The sequence below is a fragment of the Oryctolagus cuniculus genome, chromosome 17, assembly GCF_964237555.1.
Source record: "Oryctolagus cuniculus chromosome 17, mOryCun1.1, whole genome shotgun sequence".
Classification (NCBI taxonomy): domain Eukaryota; kingdom Metazoa; phylum Chordata; class Mammalia; order Lagomorpha; family Leporidae; genus Oryctolagus; species Oryctolagus cuniculus.
Genome location: NC_091448.1, coordinates 3,538,130 through 3,557,202, shown reverse-complemented (window position 1 = coordinate 3,557,202; position 19,073 = coordinate 3,538,130). Strand labels below are relative to the sequence as shown.

Below are 19,073 nucleotides of genomic sequence, written 5' to 3'. Positions count from 1 at the left end.
GACGCCCGCTGGCCTAGTTTGGGGCAGAGAAGGCAAGCTTGGGCCTGTAGGCAGAAGCCGGCACCTCCAACTGCATTTGGAAATAAAGTTGTAGCAAACAGCCAGGCACGGGCTATACAACTATGCACACACACTCACACCTACAGAGACAGGTGAGCCTGTGCAAACCCTGCACACTCACACCTACAGAGACAGGTGAGCCTGTGCAAACCCTGCACACTCACACCTACAGAGACAGGTGCACCGTGTGTACCCTGCACACTCATACCTACAGAGACAGGTGCACCTGTGCGTACCCTGCACACTGCACACCTACAGAGACAGGTGCACCTGTGTGTACCCTGCACACTCACACCTACAGAAACAGGTGCACCTGTGTGTATCCTGCACACTCACACCTACAGAGACAGGTGCACCTGTGTGTACCCTGCACACTGCACACCTACAGAGACAGGTGCACCTGTGTGCACCCTGCACACTCACACTACAGAGACAGGTGCACCTGTGTGTACCCTGCACACTCACACCTACAGAGACAGGTGCACCTGTGTGCACCCTGCACACTGCACACCTACAGAGACAGGTGCACCTGTGTGTGCCATGCACACTCACACCTACAGAGACAGGTGCACCTGTGTGTGCCATGCACACTCACACCTACAGAGACAGGTGCACCTGTGTGTACCCTGCACACTGCACACCTACAGAGACAGGTGAGCCTGTGCAAACCCTGCACACTCACACCTACAGAGACAGGTGCACCGTGTGTACCCTGCACACTCATACCTACAGAGACAGGTGCACCTGTGTGTACCCTGCACACTCACACCTACAGAGACAGGTGCACCTGTGTGTACCCTGCACACTGCACACCTACAGAGACAGGTGAGCCTGTGCAAACCCTGCACACTCACACCTACAGAGACAGGTGCACCGTGTGTACCCTGCACACTCATACCTACAGAGACAGGTGCACCTGTGCGTACCCTGCACACTGCACACCTACAGAGACAGGTGCACCTGTGTGTACCCTGCACACTCACACCTACAGAAACAGGTGCACCTGTGTGTATCCTGCACACTCACACCTACAGAGACAGGTGCACCTGTGTGTACCCTGCACACTGCACACCTACAGAGACAGGTGCACCTGTGTGCACCCTGCACACTCACACTACAGAGACAGGTGCACCTGTGTGTACCCTGCACACTCACACCTACAGAGACAGGTGCACCTGTGTGCACCCTGCACACTGCACACCTACAGAGACAGGTGCACCTGTGTGTGCCATGCACACTCACACCTACAGAGACAGGTGCACCTGTGTGTGCCATGCACACTCACACCTACAGAGACAGGTGCACCTGTGTGTACCCTGCACACTCACACCTACAGAGACAGGTGCACCTGTGCGTACCCTGCACACTGCACACCTACAGAGACAGGTGCACCTGTGTGTGCCATGCACACTCACACCTACAGAGACAGGTGCACCTGTGTGTACCCTGCACACTCACACCTACAGAGACAGGTGCACCTGTGTGTACCCTGCACACTGCACACCTACAGAGACAGGTGCACCTGTGTGTGCCATGCACACTCACACCTACAGAGACAGGTGCACCTGTGTGTACCCTGCACACTCACACCTACAGAGACAGGTGCACCTGTGTGCACCCTGCACACTGCACACCTACAGAGACAGGTGCACCTGTGTGTGCCATGCACACTCACACCTACAGAGACAGGTGCACCTGTGTGTGCCATGCACACTCACACCTACAGAGACAGGTGCACCTGTGTGTACCCTGCACACTCACACCTACAGAGACAGGTGCACCTGTGTGCACCCTGCACACTGCACACCTACAGAGACAGGTGCACCTGTGTGTGCCATGCACACTCACACCTACAGAGACAGGTGCACCTGTGTGTGCCATGCACACTCACACCTACAGAGACAGGTGCACCTGTGTGTACCCTGCACACTCACACCTACAGAGACAGGTGCACCTGTGTGCACCCTGCACACTGCACACCTACAGAGACAGGTGCACCTGTGTGTGCCATGCACACTCACACCTACAGAGACAGGTGCACCTGTGTGTACCCTGCACACTCACACCTACAGAGACAGGTGCACCTGTGTGCACCCTGCACACTGCACACCTACAGAGACAGGTGCACCTGTGTGTGCCATGCACACTCACACCTACAGAGACAGGTGCACCTGTGTGTGCCATGCACACTCACACCTACAGAGACAGGTGCACCTGTGTGTACCCTGCACACTCACACCTACAGAGACAGGTGCACCTGTGTGCACCCTGCACACTGCACACCTACAGAGACAGGTGCACCTGTGTGTGCCATGCACACTCACACCTACAGAGACAGGTGCACCTGTGTGTGCCATGCACACTCACACCTACAGAGACAGGTGCACCTGTGTGTACCCTGCACACTCACACCTACAGAGACAGGTGCACCTGTGTGCACCCTGCACACTGCACACCTACAGAGACAGGTGCACCTGTGTGTGCCATGCACACTCACACCTACAGAGACAGGTGCACCTGTGTGTACCCTGCACACTGCACACCTACAGAGACAGGTGCACCTGTGTGTACCCTGCACACTCACACTACAGAGACAGGTGCACCTGTGTGTACCCTGCACACTCACACTACAGAGACAGGTGCACCTGTGTGTACCCTGCACACTCACACCTACAGAGACAGGTGCACCTGTGTGTACACTGCACATTCACACTACAGAGACAGGTGCACCTGTGTGTACACTGCACACTCACACTACAGAGACAGGTGCACCTGTGTGCACCCTGCACACTCACACCTACAGAGACAGGTGCACCTGTGTGTACCCTGCACACTCACACTACAGAGACAGGTGCACCTGTGTGTACCCTGCACACTCACACTACAGAGACAGGTGCACCTGTGTGTACCCTGCACATTCACACTACAGAGACAGGTGCACCTGTGTGTACACTGCACACTGCACACCTACAGAGACAGGTGCACCTGTGTGTACCCTGCACACTGCACACCTACAGAGACAGGTGAACCTGTGTGTACCCTGCACACTCACACCTACAGGTGCTAGTGACAGGTGCCCCGTGTTTTTTCATAAATAAATACAGGTAGCTCAGGAAGTTTCTCAGGAAACTGGACAAAAGGATAAGGTCACTTTGGTGCAAAAACCTAGGACAGCTACATCTTTTTCACAGTCTGCATTTCCCACGCTTGTTTTTACTCTGGCCTCCTGGGAGGGGTCCCCCTGCAGGGGGTGGGGTGAGGGGAGATGCTCGTCTGGGGGCCTGTCCTGTGGGGACGTCCGTCCTGTGCTGGCCCGGGTGCTGCTACCTCAGGGCTGTGGCTAGGCTGGCACTCCCGAGGAGGGAGGTCACTTTCGGTCATGGTTCTGGAGGTGGAGGCTGGCCGGGCCACGCCCACTGCCTGCAGTGTCCCCAGGTGGTACCTGAGACAGGGAGCACATGTGTGCACGGGCGTGTGCACGTTTGCACGGGTGCATGTGCGTGTGTGTGTGTGTCCCCACCTGGCCTCTCTCCTCCCTGCAAAAGCACTTGGATTCAGTCCCAGAGCCGCTCTCTGATCTGACCCTAACCACGCGCCCAAGACCCCGCCTCCCAACCCCACAACCAGGCCACGCTTCCTCCTCTCGGTGGGGTTGAAGGCCTGGGGCCACACTCAACCCATAACACGTCCCTAACAGAACCTGTGTGTGCATGTGTGTGTGCACACAGTCATGTACACACGCGTGCATGTGTGAGCTTTGCATGCATGTGTGCACACAGGTGCATGTGTGAGCCCTAAAGGCATGTGTGTGTGCGTATGTGTGCACACAGGTGCATGTGTGTGTGTGTGTATGTGTGCACACGGGTGCATGTGTGAGCCCTATATGCATGTGTGTGCATGCGTGTACGTGTGCGAGCATAAGCTACACGTGGTGTTGTTTTCACACCGCCTCGGCCGTGTGGCTCTGAGCCCAGAACATTTACTCCCTGGACCCTGCAGACAAAGCCGGCTGACCCCTGGCGTGGGGATTAACCTCAGGAATGTTGTCGGGGTCATCTGTCTTCATTCCCTTCCAGCGGGGTCGTGGGTCACAGCCGTGCCTGTCAGTCATCCCTCCCGGAGCGCTGTTTACTTAAGGCGTGTGTTCATCAAACACGGAGCCGCTCGGAGGCCCAGGGGAGGCTCGCAGGACAAGGGACTGTCACCACGCACCAGGCACAGCCGAGGAGGTGCAGGTGCGGTGCAGCGGGAAAGCCGGGAGGAGCTGGGGGCTGCGTCCTGGGTCTGGAAGAGCCACTGCACGGGCAGAGGAGCGGCTGAAGGCCCGGGGCTGGGACAGGTGCGTGGGGGCGGGGAGGCACTGGTGGGGCCCAGGGGTCCGGGCCGCGGCCTGGCTGGGGATGCAGAGCTGGGTGGGTGGGGAGCGCCCTCTTGGTGGTAGCGGCCTTTGGCCAGCAGGGAGGAAGGACTTTCTCTTTGCAGTCCACGTGCCCGCCCTGGTGAGCAGTGGCGAGCGCGCGCCCGGCTGCGATGCAGGAACGGCTGATTCCTCTCCACCTCACGCAGCCAGGTGCGGAAATGCTGGGCAGCGGAGAGCCACGGCCCGGCGCGCAGCAGCCTGCGGCTGCCCCCAGCTCCCAGCCTGGGCGGCTTCCTGGCCACCGCCCAGGACGGGGCATGGCAGGGCCCAGCCGTCCCGGGGGGGTTAAGGAGACCATGGCTGAGATTGATGGGGCGGGGTGTTCTGGAGCAGGTGGGGCCACGGAGAAGCCATCAGCTGCCATCTTTGCCCGCTGTGGGGGACAAGGCGCTCACGGCGGCTCCCCGGTCCAGGAGGGCCCTTTCCAAGGCCGGGAGCCGCCGATGGCACCGGACACGGCGTTATACACGCTTTCCTTGGCCTGTGCCGTGACAAAGCTTCGTTTATACGACAGGCAGAGTAAGAGACGGACAGCGGTAACCCGCTCCAGCTCTCGGCAACCTGGCCACACGATTCTCCCCTCCCGACTAAGTGGGGAGCTTCCACCTCACTTTTAAAAAAGACTTATTTATTTGAAAGGCAGAGTGACAAGGAGAGAGAGGGAGAGAGAGGGTGACGGAGGGGAGAGAGAGAGCGAGAGCAAGAGAGAGAGAGAGAGAGAGAGAAACTTCCACCCACTGGTTCACTCCGCACATGCTCACAGTGTCTGGGGCTGGGCTAGGTTGAAGCCAGGAGCCTGGAGCTCCATCCAGGTCTCCACCTTGGGCCTCCTCTGCTGCTGTCCCAGGTGCGTCAGCAGGGAGCTGGATCGGGAGCGGAGCAGCTGGGACTCGAACCAGCACTTGTGTGCAGTGCCGGTGTCACAGGCGGCTTCTCCCTTTAGAGGAAACCACTTCACAGTTCCTCCCGGGTGCGTTCCGACCACCAGCACTGACTCCACGGCTGTCAAGTGGAAGAAGCGTGACTTGAACGCGGCTCTGTGATACCACCCGGCCCACGGGACAGCTGCCACGGCTGCCGAGGACCGAGGAGTGGGGGTGCACGCAGCCTGGACGCACCGTCCCCAGGCAGGACACAGCAAGATGGTGCAGGACTTCCCCACCCGCTCACAGAGGGGCCCAACCAAAAGTGACAAATGGTTCATTTCTGGGGTTTCCCATTGAATGGGTCTGGACCGGAGATGACTGCGGGTCACCGACGCAGCCCCGGACACGGGGAGCGGCTGCCGCGTTGTGAGCCACCCTTGCAGGTTCTGCACACGAACCCCGTGCCGGCTGAGGCTGCCAACATTCCCTCCCAGCCTGCGGTCTGTCTGTCCCGCATCCCGACAGTGACAGGCGGGTTTTCCACTTTGACCAAGTCTGGTTCGTCGGCGTCTTCTCTGTTCGTGCTTCAGGTATCCCCTCAATGCCAAGGTCACGGAGACTCTCTTCCTATGTTTCCTTCTAGAATTTGTACAGTTCACAGCTGATTTTCATATGTGGCATACAGGCCTTTAAAAGTCTGTTTTTGGGGCCGGCGCTGTGGTGTAGCAGGTAAAGCCTCCGCCTGCAGTGCTGGCATCCCATATGGGCGCTGGTTCGAGTCCCGGCTGCTCTACTTCCCATCCAGCTCTCTGCTGTGGCCTGGGAAAGCAGTGGAAGATGGCCCAAGTGCTTGGGCCCCTGCACACATGTGGGAGACCTGAAAGAAGCTCCTGGCTCCTGGCTTCAGATTGGCACAACTCTAGCCATTGCAGCCAGCTGATGGTAGACCTCTCTCTCTCTCTCTCTCTCTCTCTCTCTCTGCCTCTCCTCTCTCTGTGTAACTCTGACTTTCAAATAAATAATAAAAATAAATCTAAAAAAAAAGTCTTTTGTTGTAGCCAAAGTTGTGGCATGGTAGGTTAAGCCTCCACCTGCAGCACCAGCACTGCATATGGATGTGAGTTCGAGTCCTGGCTGCTCCACTTCCGATCCGGCTCTCAGTTGACGGCCTGGGAAAGCAGTGGAACGTGGCCTGAGTGCTTGGATCCTGCACCCACTTAGGAGACCTGGAAGAAGCTCCTGGCTCCTGGCTTCGGATCGATGCAGCTCTGGCCATTGCAGCCAGTTGGGGAGTGAACCAGCGGATAGAAGACCCTCCATACCGCCTCTCCTCTCTGTGTAACTCTGACTTTCAAATAAGCAAATAAATAAATCTTTTTAAAAATGTGAATGGCCTAAACACCCAGGTAGAAGGCAGGGGAGGAGACGGAGAAACACCGTCATTCCCTGAGAACCAAAAAACCCACCGGGGCGGGGTGGGGCTTGGGGGCTGCGGGTGCCACCCCATGGGGCAGCCGCACCGGATCCAGTCTCAGAGCTCCTGGCAGCGGAGACATCGCAGACTCCATCACCCGCCTTCCTGCCGTGGCTTCCCTGGGAGGCGGGGACAGGACCCTCGAACTCAGATTCCCGATCGGCCGAGTAGGAAGAACGGCCCCTTTCTTGCTGACACGGCAGCTTCAGAGCTCAGGCTGCGACATGAATCCCGGGGCCCAGGGCCCAGGGCCCAGCGGAGCAGAGCCAAGAGTCAAAGAAAGGGTAGATGGATACAGATTTTTTTTAAAAAAGATTTATTTGTTTATTTGAAAGGCAGAGTTATAGAGAGGCAGAGAGAAAAAGAGAGAGAGAGAGAGAGCGCGAGCGAGAGGTCTTCCATCTGCTGGTTCACTCCCCAACTGGCCACAATGGCTGGAGCTGTGCTGATCCAAAGCCAGGAGCCAGGAGCTTCTTCTGGGTCTCCCACGCGGGTGCAGGGGCCCAGGGACTTGGGCCATCTTCCACTGCTTTCCCAGGCCACAGCAGAGAGCTGGATGGGAAGTGGAGCAGCCGGGACTTGAACCGGCTCCCATATGAGATGCCAGCACTGCAGGTGGCAGCTTTACCTGCTACACCACAAGCACTGGCCCCTGTTCATGCAGTTTCAGCAGAGGCACAGGACCAGTGGTTTCTGTGGTCCTGGAACAGCCCCTGGCCGTCCCCAGCCCCTGCAGCTCCCATCCGGCAGCTGGGATCTTCCCGGTGGAAGGGCCTGGTGAGAGCTGAGTGGCAGGTGCAGGCCGGGGAGGGGCCAGGCAGTCTCCAAACAGCTGTCTCGGCCCTCATCCGCCACCCTCTCCAGGATGCGGCACGTGGCACTGCGCGGGACCCTTGGCATGCCTGCTCTCCCTGCGTGCCCGTCCACCCCCGCCTCCTTCCCTCCCCATTAGCTCAGTGGCAGCGGCTTTGTTTCCTTGGCCAAGAACCAGAGCTGGCATCCCGGCCCGTGCCGGCCCATTGAGTTGTGACGAATGGGCCAGTCACGTGCCTGGCAGCCCCTGGCCGGGCAGCCGGGAGCCTCCCCCACACCCCTGAGAATCCCAGGTCCCCCGAGGGGCTGCCGGCCGCCTGCATGACGGGACAGTCGCTGGGCCCCGGATTTGCATGTGAGCTGAGCTGCGAGCTGCCCGCTCACTGGCAGGTTCTGGCCGCTTCCCAGGATGCGGCTGGAACATCTTCATCCGCGGAGGGCCTGGCCGTGAGCCCAGCCCGGCGAGGACGAGGCTCCCGGCCAGCTCCAGCCTCCGTCTTCCCCATCCTGCTCCCCCGGTCTCTGCTGGGCACGGTCACGCCCCTGCAGAGAGAAGCTGACCATCCTCCCGGCTTAACAGGGGCCCGCACCCCTCAACCTCACCGGCCCACTCTGCCAGGGCCCACCCTCGGGCGACGGACCCCCTGCGGGCTGGGAGACAAGCAGAGCTCCAGCCCCAAGCCCAGCTTGGACCCCAAGACCTGGAGTGGAGCCCAGGAAGCCGCGTGTCCCACAGACTGCAGCGGGGTCCAGGGCTCGCCTCTCTGAGCTCCCTGTTCTGGGGTGGTCGGGCTGTGCCCTGAGGCCCAGGACAGCTGCACAGGAGCCAGAGCCTTCCCCTGGTAGCAGCCCAGAGTCCCCGAGGATTCCTGGGGAGGAATCTTCTGCCCTCAGCGTCTGGGAGGGGGCAGGGCGACGCTGAGCAGCCTCGCTCTTGCCCAGCTGCAGGGGAAGCCTGGGAGACCCCCCCCAGCACCCCAGAGGCCCCGCTCTAGGGCAGGTGCTCAGGGAGACACGGGGAGGGTCTTCCGGCCCTACAGGGGTACACCTGCCCTGCCATACCAGGCTGGCAGCCGATGTGGCCCCGAGAGCACACCCCAGCCTGTGCCCACTGTCCCCACACTCTTCCTGTGTCCCCTGCTCCGACCCAGCTGAGGAGAGTGACCAGGAGGGAGAACCCGGCACAGGGAAGGCTCCCCAAGATTCGTGCAGGGAGGGGAGCGGGAGAGCGCAGGAGAGGGGGCGAGAGCTGGAGCATCTCCCTCAAGCTCGCTTCAGGGCCAGAAAGGACCCGGATCTGGGTTCCCTGTCCTCCAGGGCCGTGCACATCCGGGCCTCCCTGCCCTTGTCCATGGAGTGAGAGGTGAACCCTGGAACCCCGCGGTGGCACTGCTGTCCTGGGAGTCCCGCCCCCTCTGCAGCCCCTGTGTGTCCCAGCCCAGCTGGTTTTGGGCAGAGACCGGCACCGGTGCCAGAATTCTAGGGTCCTGGGGATGGAGGCAGCGCCCGCGTCCACCTGTCCCGGCCGGCTGAGAGCAAGGCACACACACCTGGTACCCTCGGAGCCCATGACCCCTGAGTCCTGCCCGGTGATGGCCGCCTGCTGGGCCCAGAGCTGAGGGCACAGGGCCCCGAAACATCCCTCGGTGGCTGGCATCGCCGTCGGCCTGGAGGTGCCTGGGTTCCCCGGCTCCTGCCCGGCTCCCGGCTCCTGCAGACCCCGGAGGCGGCTGTGATGGCACCAGGACGGAGCCACCCCACCCACACGGGAACCCTGGATCAGCTCCTGGCGGGGCCCCAGCCTTGTCCCAGGCCAGGCCAGCGTGGGACGTGACCCAGTGATAGGTGCGCGCGCTCTCTCTCTCTCCCTCCCTCCCTCCCCCCCCCCAGTGTAAAACAGTGTTTGTTGGTCACAGTTCCCCAGAGGAGGGGTCCAGGGCACTGTGCAGACCACACGGGGAGCACCACAGTGGGTCGAGTGGTGTCTGTGTCAGGTTAGGCAGCCCAGGGCCTGCCAGCGTGGGCCACCTCAGCGCTCTGGCTGCGGGGCTGTCCGTGGTGGTCTGGCCCCTGGTCCTGGGGAGGGTGGGGTTGGTGGTGCCCTGGATGGGGCGTGGCCCCGTGTGAAGAGGGTGCTCCCAGGCCTCACGCTGCCCCCGGACTCCTGGAGCCGTGGGGCAGAGGTGAGCGAGCGGCCCCGGCTCATCGGCAGAGCTGCCGCGGCTGCCATGTGGCTCTCTGTCCTCCCACGGAGCTGGGCAGGGACCCTGCCATGGGTGCCACAGCTCCCTCCCGGGAACAGGGTGAAGGCTACGGTAGGAGCTGCCTGAGACTGGAGCCATGCCTGACCCATGGCTTGAGTCCACGCGGGCGTCAGAGACGTGACAGAGACCCCCCGGGGCCTGGCGCTGCCCGGGAGTGGGTGCTGGGGCTGAGCTGCAGGAACTGAACCCCTCAAAAGTCCCGTGGAAAGACCTCATGGGGTGGCGCCGGCAAGAGCCAGCCAAGCACCCACTCCCCGTCCCCCCCCCCCCCGGCCCCTCTGTCGGGAGCCTCTGGGCGCTCAAACCTGCTGCGGCCTGCACAGGGCTGGCCGAGGCCCCCTGGGCCTGCTCCCTCGTGGGTAACGTGCAGGGATCACACAAGACTTCATCCAAGGCGGCCTCGGGCCCTGAAGTCCACAATTTGGTGTCCACATCGGACCTCAAAGAGCACTTTTCATCGTGTGAATGCAATGTCCTGGGGCCGGCTCTCTGGTGCACTGGGTTAAGTCACCACCCGCAGGGCCAGCATCCCCTAGGGGCGCCAGTTCAAGTCCCACCTGCTCCACTACCCATCCAGCTCCCTGCTGATGTGCATGGGAGAGCAGTGGAAGATGGCCCAAGTGCTTGGGGCCCGGAACCCGCAAGGGAGACCCAGAAGAAGCTCCTGGCTCCTGGCTTCAGCCTGGCCCAGTGCTGGCCATTGTGGCCATCTGGGGAATGAACAAGCAAATGGAAGACCTCTCTCTCTGTCTCTGTCTCTGTCTCTGTCTCTCTCTCTGTCTCTCCCTCTCTGTAACTCTGACTTTCAAATAAATTAATTAATTTTAAAAAGAGAAAGAAAAAAGAAAATACAATGTTCTTTGCTGCTCCAGGCCTCCTCACTAGTAATAAAATTAAAAAGTTCTAGTTTAAGAAGAAATTTGTGTTCATAGAATATCAGCCCTGAATGGCAGGGGTTCCACCCTGCAACGGAGCTCCATGTTCCCACGCAGGGGCCCGGGGCTCCGGCCGCTTGCCATGAGGGCGCCCAGAGCATCAGGCAAAGCCCCCAGGGAAGGGTTGTCACTGGGAAGCCCCTGTTCCGAGAGTCGAGATAACGGGGGGCTGAGTGGACAATGCCATGGGAGCCGCGGTGTCCACGGAGCCCGGCCCGATCGGGAAACGTGTGCAAAGTGTGCAGCCTGCGTCGGCCTCCGCTGAGTGCGGCAAACGAAACCTGGTGTCATTGGTCACACGCGCGTCAGCGGAAGCGTCCAATCCAGAGAGAGCCCCCGATTCCTTAGACCCTCCCCCCAGGCAGCACAGACCGCACCCTAAACGGAACCTGCGTAGCACCCTGTACAGGCACCCCGAGAGTGCCCGTGGTGGGTGGTCTCCCTCCGTGCTCCCCTGCAACTGTGCCCTTAGTGTCCTTGACCAGGGGCCATCAGCAGGGCTGCTTGTCACCTGCTGTGGTCACACCTGGCTCCACCCCGGCAGCTCAGGTGGTACTGGTCTATGCTGACGGCAAAGCCCGCCCTGCTGCACCGTGGTTGCCTTCCCTGTAAAACGGGACCGAGGCCTGGGCGAGCCGATCTGCTGCAGGGTGAACCGCGTCGTGGGAGTCTCCGTGTCTCCTCCCAGCCCTGCCGCCTGATTGCAGCTCGTCCTGGAGGTGGGCGGCCCTAGGCGGCTCTGCTAACGTGCAGCGGGGCAGGGTGCTGGAGCCCCTGCACACCCAGTGGTTGAAGGGCTGTTTCTCTTGGATCTCATGCACACTTTTTTTTTTTTTTTAAGATTTATTTGAAAGGCAGAGTTAGAGAGAGAGAGAGAGATCCCCCATCCCCTGTTTCACTCCCCAATGGCTACAACCGCTGGGGCTAGGCCTGAAGCTTCCTCCAGGTCTCCCAGGCAGGTGCAGGGCCTAGCCACGAAGCCCATCCTCCGCCACCATTCCCGGAGCACCGGCAGGGAGCTGGATCAGAAGTGGAGCAACCGGGTCTCCAACTGCGCCCACGTGGGGTGTTGGCGTCAGAGACAGGGGCTTTGCCTGCTACGCCACGACGCCAGCCCCACTAAATCTTTTGCTAAAAACAGAAAAAAAGAAGCCGTCTTGGGCACTTGGCTGGAAGGGGTGGAAAACTTCAGCTGGAGCTGCAGCCAGCGCCCGTCACTATGGAAACCTCACAGCCCTGACAGCGGAAGTGCATCCTCCCCGGCCGGCCCTGCACTGACGTCCGGGTCTTTTCACGGCCAGCCAGAGACGAAACACGCCAGGCTGCCTCAGCGCGCTGCCCCTAGGACGGCCCCTTGTGTGTTCGCTAATTTCTCTCTGTCCCGCGTGCTCCTTCCTTCCTAAGAAATGTCTTTCTTCCGCCTGGCCAAAAGCTGCACCAAGTTCAAAACCCGGCAGATGCGCCCCCTGCCTGTGAGGCCTTCTCCTCTCTCTGCTGTCCCCGAGGGAGGGCCGGCCTCCTTGGCCTCCGTGTCCTCCCGCTTCCTGCAGCCCAGCGCGGGGAGCAGAATCATGGAGCCGGAGTACAATCTCTCGGGGGCAGCAGCCCCTGCCCAGCCGTCAAGTGTGCAGGGGACACGCGGCTGGCACCCGGTGTATCAACGTGACAGGTGCATATGCATGGTGTGGGGGGGTGGATGGGAGATGCTGGCTGGCTGGGTAGAGGCTGGTTGGAGGGATGGATGGGTGAGCTGGGGAGTGGGTGGGTGGGAGGGTAGCCAGAGTTGCAGATGCATGAATGGATGGATGATGGACGGATGGACAGAGTGCCGAGTGGATGATAGGTGGCTGTATGTGTGGGTATGTGAAGGCCCCCGCCTTGGCAGCCAGGAATCAGCCGAGGAGAGTGGGTCGCTGCGGCCTGAGGGGCCCTGGGGACACTGGGGGACCTCTCCCTGGCAGCAGCTCTGTCCCCAGGCCGTGTTTTCCACTTGCGCCCTGGAGGCCGTGGAAATCGACTTGACAGCAGCCCAGAGGGTGGCCTCTCGGGCTGCAGCTTTCAAATCAGTCTCCCGCCACCACAGACGCTGGAACCGCGAGCCTGGCGGCTCGGAGGATCAAAGGCAGTGAGGGGCACAATCAAATGACCCCGGAGGGCAGCAGGGCCTGGAAGAACCGGCTTGAGAAAATGCAAGCCAAGGGACGAGGGACGGAGCCTGCGCCCACCCCTCCCCGCCCCCGGCTGCTGCAGGCTCAGAGCAGGGGCTGCAGACCACCCAGGCAGGGATTCCACAGCCTCCATCTCATGGGGGGGGGGGGGGGCGGGAGAGAAAGAGAGAGAGAGAGAGAGAGAGAGAGAGTTTCCTACAGGAATTGGCTCCTGCAATATGGAGACCTCAGAGGGCCATGCCGTCTGCATACCGGAGAGCCAGGAGCGCCCAAGGCCAAGGGCAGGCTGGATGGCCCCCGCGAGGGCAGAGGCAGGGCCCGTCCCCTGGGCCTCAGCTGTCTGGCTCTGCTGTCCCGCTCAGGGAGGGTGGGCCTTGGGGATCCCCAACTGCACGCTCCTCTCTCCGGGAGTCACACCCACAGGCTCAGCTCTCTGGGCGCCTGTCTCCCCGGCCGGGCTCCTTGCGGACTGAGCCCTCTGCTTTGGGGAGACTGCCTGCCGGGAGGAGGGTGGCGCAGAGAGAAGGGGGTGCAGCTGCCACTCCTGTTCACACTAGGAGCGTGCGGGGCTGCGTGTGAATGCCGGGGCCGTGTTCCGGGCACGGCTAATCCGTGTTCATATCTAAATCCCGCAGGCCAGCGCTGTGGTGTAGCGGATAAAGCTGCCGCACGCGGTGCTGGCATCCCATATGGGCACTGGTTCAAGTCCCAGCTGCTCCACTTCCGATCCAGCTCTCAGTTGTGGCCTAGGAAAGCAGTGGAAGATGGCCTGTGTCCCTGGGCCCTGCACCTGTGTGGGAGACTGGGAAGAAGCTCCTGGCTCCTGGCTTCGGATCAGCGCAGCTCCGGTTTATGCGACCATCTGGGGAGTGAACCAGCAGATGGAAGCCCTCTCTCCCTCTCTCCCTCTCTCCCTCTCTCCCTCTCTCCCTCTCTCCCTCTCTCCCTCCCTCCCTCCCTCCCTCTCTCTCTCTCTGTAACTCTGCCTTTCAAATAAATAAAGAAATAAATCTTTACAAAAAATTTAAATCCTGAATCACTAATGCAGCTGTGTCTGTGCAGAGCTGGCCGTGGGGCTGCGCTCATCCCCGAGGGTTCTCAAGGACACGGGGTACAGTGGGACCCCCACCCCTCCACCCTCACGCTGCCGGGACCCCAGGACTTCCAGGGAGCCTGGCCTGGGGGCAAGGACAGAGGACAGCTTGGCGGGGCTGTTTTGTCACTGGTGACACCCACCAGGCTGTCTCCCTTTCCCTCGCACCACGGAGCGCGTGTGGGAGCCTCGCTCTGCTCTGGGCGCGGTGCTTATTTTTAGAACACGGTCTGGCGTCGCCGGGAGCTGAGTCAGCTCAGACGAACTCAAAGTGGAGCAGACGGAGGGGCAACCGCGCTGGCCGCCTCTGGACGGCGTGGCTGGGACGGCGGCCACGGGGAGGGGCAGGGGAGCAGTGTGGAGACTCGGCGGGGTCCCTGCAGGTGCATGGGGAGGAGTCACCGCCCGCGCTACAGGGGACCCTCCCTGAGTGGCAGTGGTGTCCACACGGCCGCGTGGCTGGTGTCCAGCCGGCCTGGAGGCCACCAATGCTTCTCTCATTCTGCTGAGCTGCAAGCCAAAGAAATGGACACATCGGAGGGTCCCTCACTAAACAAAAACCCTTGTCTGAGGACAAGAGGGCCGCCCTGAGGCCATGGCAGACAAAACCACCAGGGACCCCCCAGCCACCTCTCCCGACAGGAGCAGGCCTGAGGCTGCCCAGCGCCCCAGGCCCGCAGCACGGGACTCACCCCTCCCTTCCCCTCCCCCGCAGCACGGGACTCACCCCCCCCCCACTTTCTGGGATTGCCACCTCCCGGCAGACCTGCACTCCTGGTGTGGCCGGGGTCTGTGGCAACAGGGACAGAGCAGGAGCCGGAGGAGGCGAGGGGCCCAGCAGGGCCACCAAGCTGGCCGATAACTGGGTGGTCATCTCCTAGCCCCCCCCCCCCCCCCCCCAGGCAGCGGCTGTCCCAGCCAGAGGGCTCTCAGGGCGGAAATGGCCCCTCCCTGTGGGCCCTGAGCAGAGGTCCGGGGAGGACCCCTCCTGCCTCCGGTGCAGACCCTGAAGGGCTAAGGGAAGCCCCTCGCGTCTTTAGGTGAGCCCAGGAGGGAGGGTCCCTGCGGCCCACCTGGCCCTGCTGCCCTGGCCCTGGAGCTGCCCCAGCTCACCAGCCTCGGGTAGCGGGATTCCCTGCCGTATGACCCTATTGAACGCACCTCTCCACAGCCCAGCGGGAGCGGATGCAGCTCCAGCAAAGAATCTGACCTCAAACTGAGACGGTTACCCCCAGGAACAACGTCCCCGCCCAGTGCCTTCCCGACTCTCCTGGCCGCACCTGCGTGAGCCCGGGCTGTGCTAACGGGCCATTTGCAGGGACGGTGGGGCAGGGCCAGAGTCTGTGGTGCTGACTGGCGTCTCTTGCGCCCACTCTGGAGCAGGAAGCCGTGAGCAAGGCAGGGGCTGGGTCCTCGCTTCTCTGGAAGCTCCAGGCATGGAGCGTGCAGGACGTGGAGGGAGCCGCCTGCCGTCCTGGGGCCACTCCCTGTGGCGTGGTCCCGGCCCACAGTGCCGGCCTCCCGTGGCTGTGGACAGGAAGGCTTGATACTAAGGGGTCTCCCTAAGCCGCAGGAGCTGTGTGTGACCTTGTCCCTGCTTCCGACAGGCTGTGTGACCCTGGGTGAGTGACTCAGCCCCTCCCAGGCTTAGGGGTGTGTCTGCTAGATGGGGATAACCACAGCACCCACGGCCCCGCCCCCCTAACCACCATAGCACCGAGAGGCCGGCCATGCACCTGCCAACGGCCTCAGCAGCAACCCAAACACATGGAACAGAACATTCTAGAAACAAGCAATGCATAAGTTTTACGTAACTTCTAGCTGTTCTATTTTAGTGTCAGCTGTTGCTGTCCACGTCACCGGGCCTGATCCAGGAATTACGTTTCATCATAGGTGTGTGTACAGAGAAATGCAGTGTGGAAAGGCTTCGGTGCCAGCCACGGTTTCGGGAGTCCACGGAGCGTGGAAGGTGGGGGTGGCTGCAGCAGCAGAGCGCGGGGAGAGGGCTCAGAGACCGCTACCGGGGGACCGGCGCTGTCCGCAGGCGCGGGCTGTGGGGCCGCTGCGAGCAGGCACCTGATCAGCTCCCTTGAGGCACGTCGCCGAGTGGCACATGCGGCTCTCGAAGAAGATTCCAGAACAAGTAAAACGAGTGTCCCAGTGCTGGCCAGTGTCCAAGCAAGAGGAGAGGGTCCTTTGCAAAGGACAGGAGGGGTTCACAGGGGCCCAGGGCCCAGCTGCCCACGGGGGGCACAGGGCTGGGGTGAGGGAGGGCGCAGGGGGGACGCTCAGGCCCATGGCACTGTTTTTCTTTGCTTTAATAGGGTTTTTTATTTTCTCTTTTTTATTTGGAAGGCAGAAAGACGAGAGAGAGAGAAAGACAGAGAGAGAGAGCTTCCATTTACTGTTTCATTCTCCAAATGCCTGCAACAGCCAGGGGTGAGCCAGTCTGAAACAAGGAGCCAGGAGCTCCAACTGGGTCTCCCACGTGGGTGCAGGGGCCAAGGACTTGCGCCATCTTCCACTGCTTTCCAGGCCATAGCAGGGAGCTGTGCACCCCTATGCATCCCACACCCCACCCAAGGTGCCCTGGCCGTCCACAGCAGACCCCAGGTTTCCTGGCACGGGAAACATCACCCACCCCCGAGCCTGCAGGAGAGCTGCCGCCTGCCTCCGAGTGTCCAGCTGCAGCCGGGTCCCTCTTGGAGGGGGCCAGCAGGAGAGGCTCCCGGGATGTTGTCTGAAAGTGGGTGGGGCTACCACACAGAGGGATGAGGAGCCGAAGGGGCGGGGCAGGCAGCACGCTGGGCTGGGGGGGGGGCTGCAGGCCCCTCCCAGCTGCGTGTCCGGGGTGCACTCCTCAGCCTCCCCGAGCCTGGCTCTCCTCACTGCCAGGCCGCTGCTGCGGGGGCTTCTCTGGGCAGAGCCCGGCACACGCCCGTGCCCCTCGGCCGCTCTGGCGAGCTGGGGAGATGAGCGGTGCCTGAGGAAGGGCAGCAAGGCCAAGGTCAGGGGGGCTTCTCCTGCCGGGACCCAGGGAGCCCAGGAAGACAGCTGGGCTGCAGGCAGGGCCTGGTCTCGGTGTGGCCGACGCAGAGCCCAGCCTCCTCCTCCCTGGGACGCACAGGAACGCTAGGGCCTCATCTGCAGTTCGGGATTCATGCAGGGTGCCCGGGGCGGGGTGACACGAGCTACCTCGAGGTGACCTGGGTCCTGGGTCTGGACCTGCAAGGTCCAGGCTCGGCTCTGCCCTTAACTCTGCCCCCATCTTGCTGGGTTCCCGCCACATCTCACTCCCTGCGCTGCATCCAGCTGCCCGTCCCAGGCCCGTCCACCCCCTGTCCCAGGCCATCCAGCCGCCTGTCCCAGGCCCGTCTAGCCCCCCATCCCAGGCCCGTCCAGCCCCCTGACCCAGGCCGTCCAGCCCCCCGTCCCAGGCCTGTCCAGCCCCCTGTCCCAGGCCTGTCCAGCCCCCCATCCCAGGCCCGTCCAGCCCCCTGTCCCAGACATGTCCAGCCCCCTGTCCCAGGCCGTCCACCCCCCTGTCCCAGGCTGTCCACCACCCCGTCCCAGGCCCGTCTAGCCCCCCATCCCGGGCTGTCCATCCCCCTGTCCCAGGCCATCCAGCTCCCCATCCCAGGCCATCCAGCTCCCCATCCCAGGCCGTCCAGCCCCCTGTCCCAGGCCTGTCCACCCCCCTGTCCCAGGCCTGTCCAGCTCCCCGTCCCAGACCCGTCCAGCCCCCCGTCCCAGGCCGTCCAGGCCCCCGGGGCTATGGTGGCAGGGAGAGCGCAGTGTAGACGCTTGCGCTGCCCCTCACACCGGCTGCTGCACCCTTGCTTCGGGGAACACCATGTCAGTGACGGATGAGGCTTTAATTACAGTAATGAGACGTTTATGACGGCGGTTATCTCCAAAAGTAGGCCTCCCGGCTGTTATTCCTGGGGGATGCTCCCCGGGGAGACAGCCCCCCTTTTCCAAATGGCCGTGGCGGGGGAGGGGCTTGTGCCCCTGGCAGGGATTTTTCCCAGCATCCTCTGGGCTGTCAGGGACCAGCAGCAGGGCTGGGGCGTCCCTGGAACTGCTGGAAGTGTCTCCCCAGAGGAGCAAGTGTTCCCCAGACCCCGGGCCACAGGCAGGGTGTGGGCACTGCAGGACCTCAGGGACAGTGGCTGTGGGCTCAGGACCTGGACGGAGCCCTGGGTTCCACTCCTGCCTTTACAACAGTCCCTGGTTCTGGAACTTTGGGGTGAAAACTCCCTGTGCTAAGAGCGGGTGGAACAGGACTTCAGTACCCAGCGGGCACTTGGGCAGCAGAGCTGCGGCACATGGCCAAAGTGCATTTGGAGCTCCGCATTCCAGAACATTCCTAGTTAAATCCAGGGTGGCCAGGGCGCACCTGGCCTGCAGCAGCATGGATGGGCTTCCACCTGGTTGATGGGTGGACTCGGTGCTCGGCTCTGCTCCTGCTGGGCCAGGTGTGACGTCAGCCGTCTCACTTAAGCCCTGGGGTGGATGGGTCCTCCCCAGAACGGGATGCTCAGGGTCACTGGCCAGCGGACAGCCGGGGGACGGCCGAGGATGGAGCGTGACTGCTCCGTGGGAACCGCACCATGAGCCCCACCATCCCATCATTTCACACCAGAAAGTCTCGGGATAGCCAGGCTCCGGCACCGGCTGCCCCAGCCTCCACATTGGACAGTGGCTGGCTGGACAGCGCAGCTCTAAGGGCACACCGCAAAGGCAAAGCCTAAGCTCCTTTTTAAAGATTTATTTATTTGAGAGGCAGAGTTACAGAAAAAGGAGGAAAGACAGAGAGAGAGAGAGAGAGAGAATGAGGGCGGGGCTTCATCTGCTGGTTCACTCCCCAGATGGCAGCAACCACCGGGCTGGGCCAGGCTGAAGCCAGGAGCCAGGAGCTTCTTCCGGGTCTCCCACGTGGGTGCAGGGGCCCAAGCACTTGGACCATCCTCTGCTGCT

The 19,073-nt window shown here is 61.9% G+C and overlaps 1 long non-coding RNA gene across 1 annotated transcript; it reads left to right on the top strand.

Moving 5' to 3' along the window:
* The first annotated feature begins 4,190 nt into the window (after nucleotides 1–4,190).
* Nucleotides 4,191–14,023, top strand: LOC138846117 (uncharacterized). The gene is made up of 3 exons (XR_011383511.1): nucleotides 4,191–4,295; nucleotides 11,974–12,501; nucleotides 13,636–14,023. It is a non-coding gene; the product is annotated as an uncharacterized lncRNA (long non-coding RNA).
* Nucleotides 14,024–19,073: the final 5,050 nt, after the last annotated feature.